The sequence below is a fragment of the Sorex fumeus genome, unplaced genomic scaffold (assembly GCF_029834395.1).
Source record: "Sorex fumeus unplaced genomic scaffold, SorFum_2.1 ptg000061l, whole genome shotgun sequence".
Classification (NCBI taxonomy): Eukaryota; Metazoa; Chordata; class Mammalia; order Eulipotyphla; family Soricidae; genus Sorex; species Sorex fumeus.
This window is the reverse complement of record NW_026606118.1, coordinates 19664694-19684917: the sequence shown is the minus strand read 5'-3', so window position 1 is coordinate 19684917 and position 20224 is coordinate 19664694. Positions and strand designations below refer to the sequence as shown.

The 20224-nt window shown below is 38.8% G+C and overlaps 1 pseudogene; it reads right to left on the bottom strand.

Annotated features, from left to right (window-relative positions):
- The window catches only part of LOC130034728 (histone H3-like), a 96973-nt pseudogene extending 77318 nt beyond the window's left edge, over positions 1-19655 (bottom strand).
- Between the last annotated feature and the right edge of the window lie 569 nt (positions 19656-20224).

Genomic DNA, 20224 nt, shown 5'->3' with positions numbered 1-20224 from the left:
GAGTACCAAAAGGAGTGATTCCTGACTTCAGAACCAGAAGTAACCCCTGAGAATAGCCAAGTGTGGTCCCCAAACCAAAATAAGAGAACAAAGAATATGGAGGTTATTACAATAATTTTATGGTGAACAACTTCTGGAGAACTTACAAGAAATGAGTAAATTCTTAGAATCATTTAGCCTCAATCAAGACTGAATGAGTAGTAGAAAACCTGAGCAACCCAATCCTGGGAAGAAAATTAAAACAGTAACTTAAAATCTCCCCAGGAATAAAATCCAAAGTCTATATGGGTTTGCTTGTTTGCAATCAAACCTTCAATTAAAGCTTGCTATCATACTTCCAAGCTCTTCCAAAATATCAATGAAAATAAAATCCTTCCTAAAATCTTTTATGAAGCTTATATTACCCTAATGCAAATGGAAAATAAAGGTATTACTAAAAAATAAAACTATAAACCAATATCTCTAATGAATATCAATTTGAAAATCCTCACCAAAATTCTGACAAACTAATACAATCACATAAAAAAAGAATCATAAACCAGTATTAGGTGAGATTTATTACAGTGATGCAAGGATGTTTCAATATATGCATATCAATTACTGCAAGGCATCATAGCAACAACAGGAAATATAAAAATGATAAGATTATTTCAATAGATGCAGAGAAAGCAATAGACAAGATTAAAGTACATGCACAATTAAAACCAACTCAACAAAACAGGGATAGAAGGAATGTTTGAAGGAATGTTTAAAATACTAATGACCATCTACAACAAATCCCAGTCAACACCTTACTGTGTTGAAAGCTTAATACTTCCCCTACTAGAAAAGCATGTCCACTTTCTCCACTATTTTTCAAATAAGCTTTGAAGCTATTGCTATAGCAAACAGACAAAAAAAAAATGAGACCAAATAAGAAAAGAAGTCAAATTATCTCTTGCTGCAGACAGCATGATTACATATAGAGAGGAACTTAAAGATTCCACTAAAAAAGCTTTTAGAAACAAAAAACCAGTACAACAAAATTACAGGTTATAAAATCGATAAACAAAATGTAGCAGTACTACATGCAAATAATGAACTAGAAGAAAAGCATTTTAAAATGACTACTCCATTTAACAGTGTCCTAAACATCAATAATTGAGAAACCGACTTAAAATATATGAAAGACCATCGAAAACTATATGTCACTTATGAAATAATCTAAAGACACAGGAAACGGAAAAATATTCCATGTTCATGGATTGGAAGAATTAACATTGTCAGAATGATCATTCTACACAAAAATACATACAGATTCAATGCAAATACCAATGAAAAGTCAATGCAAAATTCGAATAACATGTTTAAAGGACTTAGAACAAGCCCTAATAAAATTAGTATGGAATCATAAAGCCTTCTAAATAATCAAAACCATTGCAGCTTATGAGGTGGTCTGGGTCACGTGTAGTGGTATTTGAGACTTGCTTCTGGCTCTGCACTCAGGGATCAAACCTGGTGGGCTCAGGGGCGCATATGGGGTTCTAGGGATGGAACTTGGGTTGGCTATATGCAAGAAAAATACCCTTCCTGCTATGATATCACTCCAGCCCAATAGCCAAAAGCATTCTGAGAAAACAAAATTGGGAAGTATCACATTTCCTGACTTAAATTGTACTAAAATACTCGGGCTAGAGCGATAGCACAGCGGTCAGGCGTTTGCCTTGCACGCAGCCAACATGGCCCACCCGAGTTCGATTCCTCCGCCCCTCTCGGAGAGCCCAGCAAGCTACCGAGAGTATCTCGCCCGCATGGCAGAGCCTGGCAAGCTCCCCATGACGTATTCGATATGCCAAACACAGTAACAACAAAGTCTCCAATGGAGGCATTACTGGGGCCGCTCTAGCAAATCGATGATCAATGGGAGGGCCTTTACTTACTTTACTATAGCAATCAGACAATATGATACTGGAATAAGGATGGGTTCTCTTACTAAAGGATTATAATTGAGAACCCAGAGATAAACCCTCAGCTCTGTGAACTATTAGTCAATAATGAAAGAACTGAGTGCATGAGTAAAGATAATAAAACTTCTTCAACAAATGGTGCCGGAAAACTGTATAACTACATGCAAGAAGAAAACAAAAATGAAGTTGGATCTATATCTCACACGACGAACAAAATTTTATTCAAATTGGATGAAGACTTCAATATCGTGCCAGAACCCTTAAAATACACTGAGGAAGATATAGGTAGAATGTTTCAGTAGTTGGATCTCAAAGGTATTTTTATTGATGGGATTTTATTGTCAAACATAACAGAAACAAATACAACCAATGAAGCTGCATAAAATTTAAAAGTTTTTACATCACAAAATAAACATGGGCTAAGATAAAAAAAACAGCCTGCTGAATGGGAGGCAATATTAGTACACAAGGCATCAGATAAAGGACTAATATCCAGGCTACATAAAATAAATATTATCAGAGAAGAAATCAATAACCCATAAAATAAAGGTTATGAGGAGAGGAAAATTTAGTCCTATACCAAGTTCCTCCCTGACCAGGAATTTTTTTTCCTTTTCCTTTTTCTTTTCAATACACCTTTCTATTTTAAAAAATAAAAAACAGGGAGAGGAGATGAACAGACATTTCCACTAAGAAGACATATACATGACTGATGAGAGTGGCATATATAAAAGACATAGGAACTAAACAGTTTTGGTAAAAAAAAAATGAGAGCCATTTCCATTCACTCTGGTGGGAATGTTGCCTGATGTAGCACCTATAGAAAACACTATAGAGATTTATCAGAAAAGTAAGAATAGAGTTCACATTATGACTCATCAATTCCATGTCCTTGACATCTACCCTCTATACACACACACACCACACATACACACACACACACACACACACACACACACACATCAAATCCAAATGGATATCACTGTCACTGTCACTGTCCTCCCATTGTTCATCGATTTGCTCGAGCAGGCCCAGTAACGTCTCCATTTTGAGACTTGTTGTTACTGTGTTTGGCATATTGAATACGTCACGGGTAGCTTGCCAGGCTTTGCCATGCAGGCGAGATACTCTCTGAGAGGGGTGGAGGAATCGAACCTGGCTCAGGTGGGCTGCCTGTGTGCAAGGCAAACACCCTACCACTGTGCTATCGCTCCAGCCCCCAAATGGATTTATGCACAACGATATTCATTCAAGCACTTAAAACACTAACCCAGATATGGAAACAACCCAAATATCCAGCAACAGGAGAGCCCGGCAAGCTACCGAGAGTATTCGATATGCCAGACACAGTAACAACAAAGTCTCCAATGGAGACGTTACTGGGCCCGCTCGAGCAAAAAAGATCAAAATGCTGTGGTATATATCCATGATAGAGTATGGCACAACCACAGACACTGGAGGGTGTCATATTAAGTGAAAATATCACTGTTCTCTCATTCACTGTAGAATATAGAGTAATAAAGACAAATGAAAGGTATCAAATGATGATAACCCTTTGGCCCTGGATTATAGAATCAGAATGTCAAGTAAGGGGGTGAGTGGGACAGTGAGGGCAGGGGTGCATGATAAGGAGTGGTGAAGAACTTCCAAGGGCATTTTAAAGGGTTTACAATTATTTACCAAAATCAAGATCTGGAAACACACCAACATTGAAACAACAGAGGAATGGATAAAGAAATTGCAGTATATATGGCACAGGAGTGCTATTCTTCTTAAGAAAATGTAACATTAAAATAAAAAAAATGTATTTTGCTGCAACTTGGATGAGATTTTAGGGTGTCATGCAAAGTGAAGGTCAGAAAGTAAATGGCAAGTAGTGGATCTCTCTCATATATAAAGTATAAGAAAACAAAGAAAGAGACTTGCCAGTCCCCCATGGAAAAAAACCCTGTGACATGATCAACAGAACTGGGAAGTGAGGAAGCTAAGAGTGGGCGGTGTATAGGAAAGAGACCTACAGATAATAGTGCAGGGACATTGATACACTGGAGGAGGGATTGGTTGCAATAAATTTCATACTACTAGGGTCGAGAGCAATAGTAGAGCAGGTAGGGCCTTTGCCTTGCACATGGCTGACCCGGGTTCGATTCCCAGAATCCCATATGGTCCCTGAACACCGCCAGGAGTAATTCCTGAGTACAAAGCAAGGAGTAACCTCTATGAATTTCTGGCTATGACCCCAACAGCAAAGATAATAATTATAATAATAATTTTCATACTATTTTCAACTATAATACCTAAAACTAGAATAAGTTGCCTTTTCATTTTGTTTTGTTTTATTTTTGGATAACCAGCAATGCCTATGAGTTACTCCTAGCTCTGTGCTCAGGACTTAATTCTGCCAGGGCTCATGGGATCATATGGGATGCCAGGGATCAAACTTGGGTCAGCCAGGTGAAAAGCAGGCACCCTGCCTCATGTACTTTATCTCCGGACTCCCAAAATGCTTTCTTACAAAAATTTTGTAATTACTATTTATTTGGGAAATATTGCTTTAGCATTCTTAAATATTTTTACTCTTAGAATTTCAGGGTACTCTAGTGTTTCTTTGCATAACTAAAATTTGTAATGAGGAAAGTCACAGCGGTAGTACTAGTAATAATGCTAGCTACAGTAGTGAAGGTGGTGGAAGCAGTAGTTGTGGTTATAGTGGCGGTCATGATGGTAGCATCACTGGTAGTAATAAAATAATAGAAGTCAAAGCCATAACAGTACAACTAGTGAAAAAAGAACTCTGGGGGCTGGAGAGATAGCACAGCAGGTAGGGCATTTGCCTTTCACTCAGCCAACATGGCCAACACAGGTTCGATTCCCAGCATCCCATATGGTCCCCCGAGCACCGTCAGGAGTGATTCCTGTGTGCATGAACCAGGAATAACCCCTGAGCATTGCTGGGTGTGACCCAAAAAGCAAAAAATAAATAAATAAATAAAAGAGAGAGAGAGCTCTGGATACATATGAAATACATCCTCCCAAATTCCTTGCTACTTAAACCAGTTCTGTGACTGTAACTGACATCAGTGAAATAGTTTCAGTATAATTTAAGTTCTTGACATTTCCAGGGCACAATGATCAATACAGTGATCTGCTGCTGATAATATGTATATTCTTACCTGAAAATGAGAGCATAAAGATGAAGCAATGTTAATTTTCAGAATTCTTTTCAGAGGGAAAATGAGATTACCTTTGGGAAAAAAGTATGTTCTATTCACAAAACAAAGAGCTCAGGTTAGTATGATGTAACCCAATTAGAGGATTTTTTTTTGTTGTTTCTTTCGGTTCTTTTTGATTCCAAGAATCAGGGTAGAACACCAGAGGCTAGTGACTACATGATGTCACTACTTTTTTCCTTTTTTTCTTAATCTTTCTACTCAACTTGTGATTAGATTCTTTATATATGTCTCCAGGAGTTGAAAAATGACTTTTTCTCCTTTAACGTCTCATTGTTGTTTCAAGCAGGAAGAAAAGAAAGGGCCAAGGGCTAATAACCAGCTTTCAGAAAAGCCACACAGGATGACTCCTGCTTACATCTCAAGCAGCGAGAGAGCCACTGGCCACGCCCACCTCCAGGCATAGTGGGATTTCTTTCTTTTTAATCAGAAAACATTGGCATCACTGCTACAATTGGGATTCTGAAGGGAAGAATAAAAGGAAATGAATATGTAACAGGCATCATGGAGTCTGCCAAGGGCTCATTTCCTTGCAAGCAACAGAGAGCTGTTGCTGACGCGCAGTCTACTGTGAAGAGAGCATAACCATATATAAAGCTTTAACCTCGTTAGGTTCTGGATCTTTGAATACCGAGAGAATAATCCAACCATTTCCAGAGGACACTTTTCTCATTTTTGCTGTATCTGTTTCCTTGGATATGGAAAGGCCGGTGCTGTGTATCTGTGATGCTGTATTCTTTCAGAGTCTCCTAATCTTCACCTATAAAATTTTCGGAAGAATGGCTGGGATTTAATACAGAGGTTGAGACTTAGTATGTACTTAACCCTGATCAATTTCCTGCACCGCATGACCGCCCAAGAATGACCAAGTACACAGCCCTTTCTGTCACCTCACCACGTACCTCCACATCCTCAGGTATGGCCCTGTGGACCTTGGGCTCTTACTGCTGGTCCTAGAGGTCCGTGTCACTGCAGAGAACAAGCACCACCACATCCGTGGGCCTTAGCCCTGAACCATTACTCTGACTTGCCCAGTATTGCCACAAATGTCCTGAGCACTGCTTGACAGGCTCTCTTCAACACAACTATTCATGAAGAAAGGATTTTTTTGTTCCAAAAACTATATTGATTATCCTAATACCTTGAAATATACAAGATTTCCCCTACTAATGGCTTTTAAATATGTGTATTAGTTGTACCTACTCAGAATGCTAATACATTTCTTAAAAACTGCATCAACATCAATCATGTAATATTATATTTTTACAAACATATGGATATTTGGCAAATGGATTCTAGAATTTTTATCAGTAGAGAATTTTAGCCTAACATGCTTGCTAACCTTGTCTCTAAATGAAATAATTTCATTTATCTACCAATGGGCTGTGAAATAATTAATTTATTTTAGGGTGGTAAACATTTTCAAAGTTCACTGTGGTTTTGTAGATAAATATAGATACATTAAGGAATGATGGGTTTCAGGAACTTAGCTTTATTCGTCTATATGTGAGTAGGTTTCAGCATGTCCACAATAAAAAATAAATATAAAGATCCCTAATATGTAGAATATAAGGAAACATAGTGAGAAAGCAACAAATGCCCAAATGTATCAGTGTTGGAGGTTTTGTATATAGAAATGAGCTTTCCTTGGGTTTCTGGGGGCAGGTAAGAATGATCCGTAGAATACTGTGAGGGAAGCAAGCACTTTGGTGATGAGGATGGTAGTGGTAAGGTAAAATATATGCATAAAATGTGTAATTAATAAGACTGTGAGTCACAGTACCTCCATTTTTTAAAAAGGTGAAGAAATATGAGAAATGTAGAAATATAGAAGCATTATTGCCAAATAAGAGCTGGAGCAATAGCAGAGCAGGTAAGGCGTTTGCCTTGCAAGCGGCCAACAAGGCTGACCTGAGTTCGATTCCTCCGCCCCTCTCCGAGAGCCCGCAAGCTGCTGAGAGAATCTCGGCCACACGGCAAAGCTTGACAAGCTACCCGTGACGTAATTGATATGCCAAACACAGCAATAATTTTCACAATGGAGACGTTACTGGGCCCGCTCGAGCAAATCAATGAACAACGGGAGGACAGTGACAGTGACATTGTCAAATAAAATTGATGATATAAGAGAGAACTAGAAAATGTGGATTTTTTTCTGTGCTCTTCTACTCTGATGTTCTAAGATTTGCAGGAATTTACTTTGGTTGACTCTACAAAATGTCAAAAGCATTCAGATGCAAAATGAAAAAGGAGTTTAGATCACTCAGATGTAGTTTTCATCTGTCTGCACTGCAATCTTTACACTAAGAAAAGTACTGTGAAGAGGTTTGCTTTTGAAGTTGGAATTCTTTTGCCAAATGGATTCCACTGCACGAGCAAGATGCAACTTTACCATGAGAGAAGTTCACTGTCCACTGTCTTTTCTCCTGTTCAGAAACAAAAACAACTGTCTAAAGAAGCAAATTTGAGAGTTGAGATTTATAGAGTTGTTATCAAAAGAGTTGTGATTTATCTTGGAACAGATGAAATGAAAAAGGATTTATGCTTATTGCATACACTAGTGACGTGTTATGGTCTTTTGTGTAACTTATATATGAAAAACTGACTTAGAAATCAGGAGAAGTGGTTTTGGTTAACAAACCTGTTTCTGTTGGAATTTGGGTTAAAATGCTGGAAAAATCTGGTCCATGACTGCTATAACACAGGGTTAGAATGCAACTGGTACCTTAATTGAAAAAGAATTGTCTTATTTTTCAGTCTTCTTTCTCAGAGCAAAGCTGGTTTCCACACTGAGTCAAAATGATTTCCTTTGTGATTTTATTATATTTATGAAGCTGATCCATATACTTGAAAAAATATTACGGAGTTTCTTAAAATAAGGGATCACATGGGTCATATGACTACATAGTAGGATCAAAATTCCTTAATTGACATGTCTCACCTAGAAAACTCAATGAACCTGAGAGACTTAAGTATGACTTAAGATTTATTGACCCAATAATTTTGCCAGTTGACTAAATAATAGTTGGATTTTCCTTCTACTTCGCACATAATTTTTAAATTTTGTATTTTTTTTTGTTTGTTTTAGTAGTGCTTAGGGCTACCTCCTGTCTGTGTGCTCAAGGATCATTCCTGGCAGGCTCACCACGTGCTGTGCTGAACTTTGAAAGTTTGAACTTTGAAAGCCACATGTAAGGCAAGTTCCCTACCCACTGTATTAACTCTCTGGCTTTGTACACACAGTTTTTTGCTAGGTACTTGGATATTATTATAATATCACATATGTAATAATATAATATCATACCTGTGATAATTTATTATATATTATGTAGAGTTAGCAGGAGAAATAACCTCAAAAGTAGATGTTTTTAGTCCTACTAGAAGAACCCATTCTCTTGGAGGATCAGTAATTGTAACCGAATTGCCAGTAAGTCCTAGAGATACTTTTTCAAAAAAAATTTTTATTAGTGAAACACCATGAGGTACAGTTGTAGACTTACAAATTTTTGTGCTTGGGTTTCAATTATACAATGATCGAGTACTCATCCCTCCACCAGTGCCCATTTTCCACCACCACTTGTTTGTTCTTTGCAGCACTGTTTACAATAACCAGAATCTGGAAAAATCCTGAGTGCCCGAGAACAGTGACTGGCTAAAGAAACTTTGGTACATATACACAATGGAGTACTATGCAGCTGTTAGAAAAGATGAAGTCATGAAATTTACATATAAGTGGTACTACATGGAAAGTATCATGCTAAGTGAAATGCGTCAGAAAGAGAGGGACAGACATAGAAAGATTGCATTCATCTGGGGAACATAAAATAACAAAATAGGAGACTAACGCCCAAGAATAATCGAGATAAATACCAGGAGGTTCATTCCATGGCTTGGAGGCCAGCCGCACCTGCTAGGGGGAAAGGCAGCTCAGATAGAGAAGGGAGCACCAAATAACGGTGTTGGAAGGATCCTCCCAGGATGGGAGATGCATGCTGAAAGTAGACTATAGACCGAACATGATTGCCACTCAATGCAAACCACAGCACCCAAAAGGAGAGAGAGATACTTTTCAAATCTACATCTGCTGAATTTCCAAGCTGATGTACTTTCTATCATTTGTTCAAACCCCAGTCAGTTCCTAAGTTTTCAGGAGTGCTGTTTTCTTAATAGTATTTCCCCAGGTAACATATTGCCTTTGGCAGAGTTGGGATTCCTTAGCATCTGCATAATGGTATGAAACTTTTGAAGAGTATCAGGACAGGGTAATAAAATATCCATGTAGATGAATATATTTATAAAACCATACCCATTCCTCAAAAAAAGAAAACTAAGCAAAGAGATGAGTCAACATTTGAATTGTGCATGAAGGAAAATTCAGACTGACACACGGAATAAGTAGAGTCAGATGGAAGTTATTGTATGTTCAGGAGACAAGAAACAGTCCCTACTCACAGGATATAGAGTTGTAGATGGACTGGATGATAGTATTTAGAAAAGGAAGACAAATCAGGACTTAATGTGGCCCAGTTATGTCCCCAGATCTCTGTTAGAATCTTTGTAGTTAATGTTCTCAAGCCCTTCGAATTGGTGAGGAGGTGTCAATAGAAAGAGTGCATATCTGAATTATTTGACAATAAGCATAGAATGAAGTCATTTGAGCAGAAGGTAACCAGAATGTAGCCAGTTAGAGAGATTGCCCTATCCGTGCTCTGCTAAACAAATTAATCATGCCAGGGATATGTTGAAAGCAGGACACCTAAGAAAGTTCTAGAAAGTCTCAAGTCTAAAGTGACAAAATCCTCAAGTGACCAAGTTCTAGTCACAGAAGGACATTGGTGGAAAGCCTTGGACACTTTTATTATGGTGGTATAGTAACTTTTAACATCAAAACCATAAACATTATTACTATTGTAACCATGTTATCTAAACTACAATTAAAAAATAAGTAAATATGACACAGAGTTCTAACCATGAGTATATGGGAATACCTTGCTTGAGTCAGAGTCTTATTATAGGGTTAAGGTCTATGCCTTGCATGACGTTGATCACCCCCACCATCTGCCCCACCCCCCACTTGCTGCTTTGCCCCCAAGCATAGGCAGGGGCAATATTCAAGCACAAGAATCAGAACCAGGAGTAGGTTCCACATGGTACAGATTTGGCCTCAAAGATTTTTTTTTTAAACAAAGAAAAATAAAAACAAAACCTTGGATGCATGACACACAAATCCTTTCTTTTACTCCACCCTCTAAGTGATAATTTTTATTGTTCTCACTTTTAGGATTACCCAATATTATTTAATTAAGTCAATAATTTGAATGAAAATAAAATTGCTAAGATTTCTGAGCACGTATTAACCCTTTCTTAGTGTGGCATATATTTTTAAAAATAAATAAAGTTGGTATTAATTCATTGAAAGTAAAGCCTAGATTGATTAAAGAATATGCCCAAGTTTCACAGCCAGTAAGAATTGATGCTGAAATTTTTACTCAGCTCTGAATCCATATTGTATTTCTAATCGTTGTGGTCCTAAAATAGGATCAAGTAAAGACATGGCCTGTCATTTTGAGAAATTTTTATTTTATTAGTGAAATTGCTATATTGTCTTATGAAATATAATAGCATAAATGTAATAATTCTATGATAAACGCTTGTTACTTGCAACTTGAATAGATCTAGAAAATATTATACTAAGTGAAATAAATCAATCAGAATAATGAGAAATGGTACACTTTCACAGAGATTAAAAATAATCAAAGAGAAAACAAACCAAAACAACTAGTCAATAGACCATAGGCACAAAATATCATTTATTGAAAGTTAAGGGAGAAAGAGCTAGGCAAATTAGGCCAAAGGAATCAGTTCTGTGGTAAAAGATGGAGAACAGACTTTTACTAGTAAATATAAAGTTGTCTACACACATGTTGCCTTAAAGTGCTAGATTTAAAAACTATACAATGCTGTAGCCCACTGTTATTTTAATTAAAGCTTACAAAAAAGAGGCTCCCTGATACTGCTCAGACAGCTGGAGATAACTCTTTCGATTAGACAGCCAATTAAATGGGTCTAATAAGATGGAAGAAAGCATCAAGATTCTATTTAAGAGGCATCTAGTGAGAAGGACTCCAAAAATGGAGAGCGGGGCCAAATGTATCAGTGAAGCATATCGAATACCCACTGTGCCTCCAAAAGCAATATCCAGCTGAGAGAGCAAGGAAAATTACAGAGGGATCTTGGTGCCAGTCGCTGAGTGACACTGTTTGTAGTATGGCAACAAAAGGTGAGAAGGGAAAGATTAACTCATACAACTCCCCTGAGCAGCTATTCTGAGCTTAACGATAAGGTTTAATCATTAAACTCAATTTGCTTTTAAGGTGACTTGTTGAGAACTGAGGATAATTGCAACTGGACTTCAAGTCTCAGTGTTAAATAGTCTCTTATGTGGCATTAGCCACACAGTTTGTGGTTAGATGGAAACTTGTGGGGCTAAACTGACCTTTGTTGTTTCAGTAACTGCAAAAGATCCGAAGGGCATTTCCAGGTGACCTTGGCAAGTTTCAGAATTTTTGTGAATTAACTTTTGGTCAAGTTTTTGACTCTGTAACACCAAGAAGCAGCTTACCATAAAGATAAACTGCAGTCGACTTTATTCATTTACCCGAATGCACACAAGACTTGATTTATGAACCAGAATTTCAGTTATGAATTTTAAAGCCTCAAATCTTTTTGGAATGATTCAGAACATAAATAACGGGAGGTTGGGTTGCAATATGGAGCGAACATATGGTTCAGATTTAGACAAAACTGTTTCTGAGGACCTAGATTAGCTTGATGACCTTGAGCAATTTGCTAATAACAGCTTTGAATCACAATTGCCCCGAGAAATAGAGATTTTATGTCATAAGGTTACTTTGACTCTAGAATTCTCAGTCCAAGGGCAGAGACAATATTTGGAAGAGCCATCACAGTTCACTATGGTTGATCTCAACAATCATAGCAGAATGATCTAGTACCCCACGTTCCAAGAGAATTGGGAGATGGGTAGAGTTTAGATAAGGGCAAAGGCATTAGCAGGAGACTCAAATTAGAGTACCAGAAGGGCTCTCTATTGGAGAAAACTTTAGAATGCAGTATCCTTCACTTCCAAGAATATCAGTACCAAGCACCACTAAATAAAATATTTTTTATACCAATAGTAAGTAAAAATTCTGATTAAACAATTTAAAGTTCAGGGTCTAACCCCAGTGGACAGAAGAGTGACAACATTGGGTAGGGTATTCAAAGAAATTTCAGATAAAATTCTGTGCCAATAGTCATCTCTTTTTAAGGGTGGAGAGTCCTTGGTGCATCAGATGCAAACCTTGCTATTCAATTCTAATCCCCATTGTGTGCTGGAAACAAGCTTGTCACTCTTCTGACCCATCCATATGCTGTTTTTGGGTGAATGACAAAAAAGAAAATTGAGGAGGCAAGGCAGGGTCTCTCCACCTCATGGAAAAAGACATTGAATATTAATAAGACCCCTGGGGAATTTTGGAAAGTGCTCCAATCTCTAAGAGCATACCTTCTGGGTGCCAGAAAGGTATTAGCTGAGGTCATCTTTATGTTGAGATCTTAATTTCTCAATCTGTGGAAGTTATTGGGTAAGATTTTCAGAGGCATCTTTCTCTTTCCTCCTTCTTGAAAAGTAATTATTTTCAAATGGTATTAATATTACTGTTTAAGGGATATAGTGCCCTATCTTTCATTTTTTTTTAAATTTTTCATTTATTACCTCATGTATAATTATAATAATACAAAATTCAGTATTTTCTTTATAATTCAAATACATATACAGGGCTGAAGAGATAGTAGCAATGTTAGAGTGCTTATTCTGCATGCTACTAACCCAGGTCTGAGCCTAAGCCTCCCATGTGGTCCCTTGAAGACCACCAGGAGTGAGCCCTGAGCAGAGTTAGGAATAAGCCCTGATCACAGTCAAGTGTGGCCCCAAAGCTGAAAACTAAATCAATTAATTAAGTAAATAAGTAAAACACATACTCTCAAGCAAAGTAATCATAATTTCGATGAATTTTACAAATGATGTGGAAATGAGTAAAATAAAGTTCATACAGTATTAAGGAAAATAAGTCCCATGGATTCTAATATCCCTAAAGATTTCAATACTCATCCTTTCCTCTTCTGACCTTATGCCTCATTGTTTTTCCTGTTTCTGGGGTCATGGACACAAATCCTATAAATTACTTTTCTTTTCTTTCTTCAACATCAATTATAGTGTCCTTTGCTGAGGTACATTCATGCCCTCTGCTAAGATCACATCTTTCTTAAGGGAACAAAAGGCAATTTTCTGAGAAGCATTTATTCCCAAGGGAAATTTTTATGTGACCAGTAAAACAGAAAAACAAATTTGACTTATGTACAAGAGACTAAAATACTGTTATTTAAATCATTTGGAATCTTGTTTGAGTTATGTTAAGAAAATACCTATTAGGTGTTTTGTTTTTCCTAATCAATGTTATCCTGTATTAAAAAAAAAGATTTATTTGTAAATTGTTGCCTATAGGCCGTCAAGTTTTCTTTAAGTTTAACTTTCCTATATTCATTGAATTTTGTTCTTATTTTCAATTTTTTAAATTATTTTTTATTGGATCACCATGAGATAGTTACAAAGTTTTCATGATCAGGATTCATTGAATTTTAAATTAAATTCTTAGCATATAGATCTCAGAAAACAATGGTTTATATCAGAGTACGATAATGGATCTCTTCTATAAAGAATTCTACAGAAAACCTGCTTTTCACTTTTTTTCCTGTTGTTGCTGTTGGATTCAATTTCTAGGAATGACTTTTTAAACTTCTCCCTCGATTTGAGGGTGACCTTTATATAACATTATGATTCCCAGTGCTCTTGCTATTTTTTCCAAGCAATGTTTTCTTATTACTCTTAGTCAACTTCAGCTGTAAGTTTAAATGGAAGTGCAATCGACAGGATTAAGAAATGTCACTTTCAATTTTGTTGTGCAGTAAATGGTGATTAGTTTAACCAAAATTTCTGGGGTGGTTCTGCCAAAAGAATTCTGTCTCTGTCTAACAAAGAAACCTTTTTTTTTTATGATGCTTCATCTTTGTAGTAGGCAGGCATAATTTTATAGAACAAAAGTTGTATTATTTTGGGGGCAGGCAGAGCTACAGTACAATAGGTTGGGTGCTGCTTCCATTGCATGCAACGTACCTGGATTTGATTCCTGGAAGCCCATATGATCCTCCAAGCTTCAGAAGGAATGATCCCTGAGCTCACAGCCAAGAGTAAGCCCTGAGCACCACAGGGTATCGTAGAAAAATGGCTTATTTGACCACATTAGCACTAAAGTTATTTTATAATTGAATTAAATATGCACGTATTGAAAATTAGGAAAATGGAAAAGAAGGAAATGAGAAAAATGACTAGTAAACTAGGGGAGAAAAGGATACTATATGGTCCATTATCAAAGTTTAAGCATAAAACTAAATATTTTAAATTGTCTCCTGCCACACAACTAGAATCTTTTTGGTGGTTCTAAATATGTCAAATACTCTGCGTATAGATTTTGTAAAGAAAGTTGGTGCAACATCAGAAAGGGAATGATAAATTCAGAACTAAAATAAGTCAATAATTTCCCAATAATTTTCTGTTGCCGATGAACTAGTGCAATAGCAATCCTTCCTAGTCAGTCTTTTTCTTCAAATGACTTGCACTGAATAAAATATTTGTAGGTCTTTAAAATTTTTTAAAATTTATTTAAACACAATGGCTTACAAAATTTTGCATAAGACAGTTGTGTTAGGCATTCAATGTCCCAACACCAATCCCACCACCTATGTGACCTTCCCTTCACCATTGGCCCCTGTTTCCTACCCACCCTTCAAGCCTGCCCCATTAGGAGGTACAAAGTAATTTATTTTATATTGCTTATTACAACAAAATGACTAATGGAATTATCAAAAACAACTTCATGAAAAGAAAATTTGTAAAAATTATTATATCTCTCAATAGAGTTACTAGGGTCATTGTCTGAAGTAAGTTTACCAAATTGTTGCTAGTTGAGCTTTCTGTGTTCAATGTTTTGTTTATTGAATAAAATTGACTTTGATGCTACTTCCCCCTCACTCTGGGGTATGTCCCTACTGGACTGTACGTGTTGTGGAACTTGGAGTTGTCATTCTAGGAACTCCAGGGTCTGTAGAACTGGTCCCACATGTTCCAGAAGCTTAGCTTTGCTTGTATCTCTTCCAAGATTAGTAATGAAGCTGTAAAACTGGGCTGTTGCTTAGATGGTGGTGACTATAGGATGTGGGTATGGCTGTTGAAGTTCTATCAGTATGTGGGAAAAGTTGTCTGCCCCCATTCCAAGAAGATCCCAGAGTTCTCAGCCTGAAAACCAGTGTACCTGGAACTGTTGTTGGCTTGGCATCACTGCAGAGATAATGTTGGTTTGGCCTCTCTGTGGTAAAGCTGGGCAAGGTTTTTCAAGGCAATGGCTGCATGGTGTGACTAAGAAAGGACTTGGCCTGCACCTCTTCCAAAGGTGCCCCAGAATTTTCAGCTCCAAGACGGATGTACTCGTGACTTTTAGCTGATTGGCTTGCATCTCTCCAGAAATTAGTGGTGAGGGCCATTGCTTACATGGTCACAGCTGTGGTGTTTTGAGTCTTTTCTTCTTTTTTTAAAGATCCCAGTACCTTAGTAGAAGAAGCTATTAATTATTTGATGTTACATTTTCCATTGTGGATTAACGTATTTAACCGTGCATCACTTTTCCACTTCAATGCCTAAAACAGCAAAGGAATATTAACAGTAATGGAATAGCTTCAGTACACAGAGCTAAATTCACACAATAATCACTATATACAAAATTGGACCTCACTATTTATGCTAAAGGTGAGGCACTGCTGGGTGGTATTATGAGTGATATTACAGACAAGGGGAGAAATGAACAAGAAAGTGATATTACAGACAAGGGGAGAAATGAACACCATAAGATAGGGAAACACGGGTGTGGTTAGGGGCTGGGGAAGGGGGGTAAAGACAAAGAATGTGATCATGACCCAAAACGTGCTTGCTTCTTTCTTTCCTTGGAAGACAGCAGGAGACCAATCGTTGAGTTCACCAAAATCTTAAATCTGAGACCGGGTGTCAGGACCCTAAGAAATAAATGTTGTAACAGTCCTTGAACCTTTTTGGTGGAGTTATTCTCAGAATCCTGGGAACCCTTCTTGTTCTTAATAAGGTTAATGGTTCAAGGTGATACCATTAACTGTGAGGAGAGTTGTGGAAATGGAAAGAAAGAAGACCTAAGGCTTCCTATGTCTGCTAGTTGATCCTGAGAACTGATCTCTAGTTTTGCAGAGAGCTATATTGCCACTCCAGTGAGCCCGGCAAGCTACCGAGAGTATTCGATATGCCAGACACAGTAACAACAAAGTCTCCAATGGAGACGTTAATGGACCCGCTCGAGCAAATCGACGATCAACGGGAGGGCCTTTACCTTTACCTTTACCTTTATATTGCCACACACCTCTCTTGACATGGCCTGAGCCATGTGCTAAGCCACATTGGCAAATGAGCTCGAGAGTTTTCGAAGACAGGCTTCTTTTTGTGGTTATCTCTCTCTCGGTGTTCCTCGCACAATCATGGAGGTGCTGAACCAGTCGATCATATTCCTCGTCAATGTGGTCAATGACAGAATCTTCCCATGTTGCCACAATAGTGCCAAAGAGCTCCCAGTTGGTGGTTGTTCTGGGAGTTCTCTTCTTAAACTTTGGGCAGCTCTTTCTCCCCACTCCATGAAGTAGAATTTTGCACAAAGGAGACAGTGGTCCAATTCCATTTGGAATTTTGGGACAACAGCAACATTGGTCAGGCAAAACTGTCAATTGAATATGATGTGATCAATTTCCTTGTAGAACCATTCACTGGGAGACTCCCATGTCCAACATTTATATTTGGCCTTTTCGAACTGTGAGTTACCATGGATGATCTTGGTCGACATGATGAACTCAGACAGTCTCTCACCCTGTTGTTCCATTCTAGGCCATGGGTCCTGATGTGGATTTCTTCAGTTGATCTTCTCTGTCCTATCTTGGCATTAAAATCACCGACAATGACCTTGTAGAAGGTGTGGTCTTCTCTATAGAACTTCTCCAGCTCCATGTAGAACTTCTCAATTCCTCCTTCATCATAATTGGATGTTGGTGTGTAGACAATGAAGATAGAAACTGCTAGCAGTGAGCCACATCTATTCAAGTGTAATCATCCGATTCGGGTTGCTAGGCATTTGAATGAATCAATGCTTATGGCCAAGTTCGTGTTGACAAGGACGCCAACACCACCGACGCCTCTTTTGTTGCATGTTCCAAGCAACAGTTCTTCTCCAGTGTCGAAAACGACATGTTGTGATAGATGCCTTCTCATCTCGGTTAGACCAATGTTGTCGCTTGTACCATCAGGTCCTCGATGGATTCATCCGATGCCAGCGTACATGCATTAAAATTATAGACAGTCCATTTTGTCCTTCGTTTTGGCAGCCTAGTTCAGCCTTGAGTTTTTACCAGCTTCTCCTTCCTCATCCTTCTTAACGCTGCTGTATTGGTGGCTCTTTCAGGGTCAGGGAAATGAGACTCATTGTATTTACTGGTTTTGGCATATCAAATATTGAATACACCACAGATAGCTTGCCAGGCTCTGCCGTGCAGGCAGGATATTCTTGGTAGCTTGCCAGGCTCTCTGAGAGGGATAGAGGCTTTTTAGCAGCCTTTAATTGCCCTTGCAGGTGTTCCCATGGTTCAAACCATATTTGAACTCTATCAAATATGGTGTGGTAATCTTGCGGTAAACTGCCTCCACTACCTCCACTACCCAGCTGCCTCCATGCTCCAGGACACTCTCCAGACGCTCAGGCTAGGCCGAGACTCAGACACCAGTGAAGACCCACAGAACCAGGTAAGCAGAACTCTGTGACCTTGGACTCCAGGCTCAACGAACCTGGGAACAGAGATCCTCTGCCTGCTCCCACCAATCTCTGGTGACCAAGGGATTAAAAGCGGAAGCCCCACCCTACCCTGCCCTGTCTGCTTCTACCAACCTCTGGCGACCCAGGGATTCCACACAGAAGACCCACCCTACCAGTAAATATCTCATCCACAGACCTCTACTACCTCCACTACCTCTACTACCCAGCCACCGCCAAGATCCAGATCATAAGACACTTAATACAAGATTACCACACCATGTCTTTGCATATAAAAGTTTTAATTAAATGTAGCTGAATCTGAGAATTACATCATTTACTTTCTTATCTCATGGAATTATTCTATAGAAGATGTACATGAACCCTTAGTTCTCTTCCTGATATCTTTCTCAAGAACCAAGTGTTTTATTCAATGTGTTTTTTTTTAAATTTCTCTATATTTATAACTGCCTTTCCACTTATTTTGCCAAACAATTTTCCCTGGTATATGCTTATAAATAAGAGCATTACTTTTATAGTTAAGGAAATGCAAACTGTGGGTAATTAGATTTTTTTGAAGCAGAATCAGAATTTCTGTGTATCGATGTAGCAAAAGAGGCAAGGATTTCCTTTATTTCCCTCACTCACCCTTCCTTCCTATCTCCCTTCCTTTTCTCCTTTTCTTCTTGTCATAATGTTTTCTGGATGTGGATTAAAATTTAAATAGTATCTCTTGGGAAAACACAGTACTTTAGTATTTAGATTTCAAAGTATTTTGTGAAAGCTTCAGTCTCCAAGCCAGATTTACTTAGTAGTGTTGTATGATTTCCCCAAAAGGTTGGAACCAGCTGATTCTTAAATTCTCCTCCTTCTTTATGATCCACCCCTCTTTTGTTTTCATCTATTTTAAGGCCGGAATGCTTTTCTTTTCGTCCCCATCTTCGCCTTTTGTTTATCTTATTAGTTCCTTTATTTTTCGCAGAATTAAGAAAATATTTTAGTATTCATACTACTGTCTCTTGCTAGGCAACTGATTTCTCTTATGTGATCACTGCCACTGTCACTGTCATCCCGTTAATCATAGATTACTCACGCAGGCAACAGTAGCATCCCCTTTTGTCCCAGCCCTGATATTTTAGCCTCCTAAACTTTATGCTCTCTCCCCGGATGCGGCAGGCCAGCTGGATGTCCTTGCGCATAATGGTGATGCGCTTGGTGAGGAATGCGCAGAGGTTGGTGTCCTTGAAGAACCCCACCAGGTAGGCCTCCCATGCCTCCTGCAGCGCCATAACAGCCGAGCTCTGGGAGCGCAGGTCAGTCTTTAAGTCCTCCGCAATCTTGCGCACCAGCCGCTGGAACGGCAGCAGGCGGATCTCAAGTAGTGCCACCGTGTCAGGCCACTAGTGGTTCGAGCTCTTCACGCCACCTGTGGCTGGCATGCTCTTGCGGGCCGCCTTGGTGGCCAGCTGCTTGCTGGGCACCTTCCTGCCCATTGACTTATGCCATCTCCTTAGTAGAGCCCTCTCTTTCTTCCAAATTCAGCTGGGGACTCCTTCAGGGTTAGGAAAATGAGACCCATTTTTGCTACTATTGTTGGTATATTTGGTACCCAGGGGTGGCTGCTGCATGTTTTGGATCCCCTCGGTAGCTTATGGGGCTCTTCAGGGTGAAGATGGAGGGGTTTTTTTTTGGCTTTTTGGGTCACACCTGGCGATGCACAGGGGTTACTCTTGGCTCATGCATTCAGGAGTTACTCCTGGTGATGCTCAGGGGGTCATATGGGATGCTGGGAATTGAACCTGGGTCCGCCACATGCAAGGCAAATGCCCTACCTGCTGTGCTATCACTCCAGCCCCCTGAAGATGGAGGCTTTTGGGGCAATCTCTAATCGTCCCTGCAGGTGTTCCCAGTCTACCAAATGTAAGCTCCTAGTGACCTGCCTGCTGTAACAATTTGTACACTGACAACACGCACCTGCCTTCATCTCCGGGCAGCGCCTGGGGCATCTACAGCCTTAGGCTGATCACCTTGAGGTGGATGGAGTGAGATGGGAGGCTGTTGA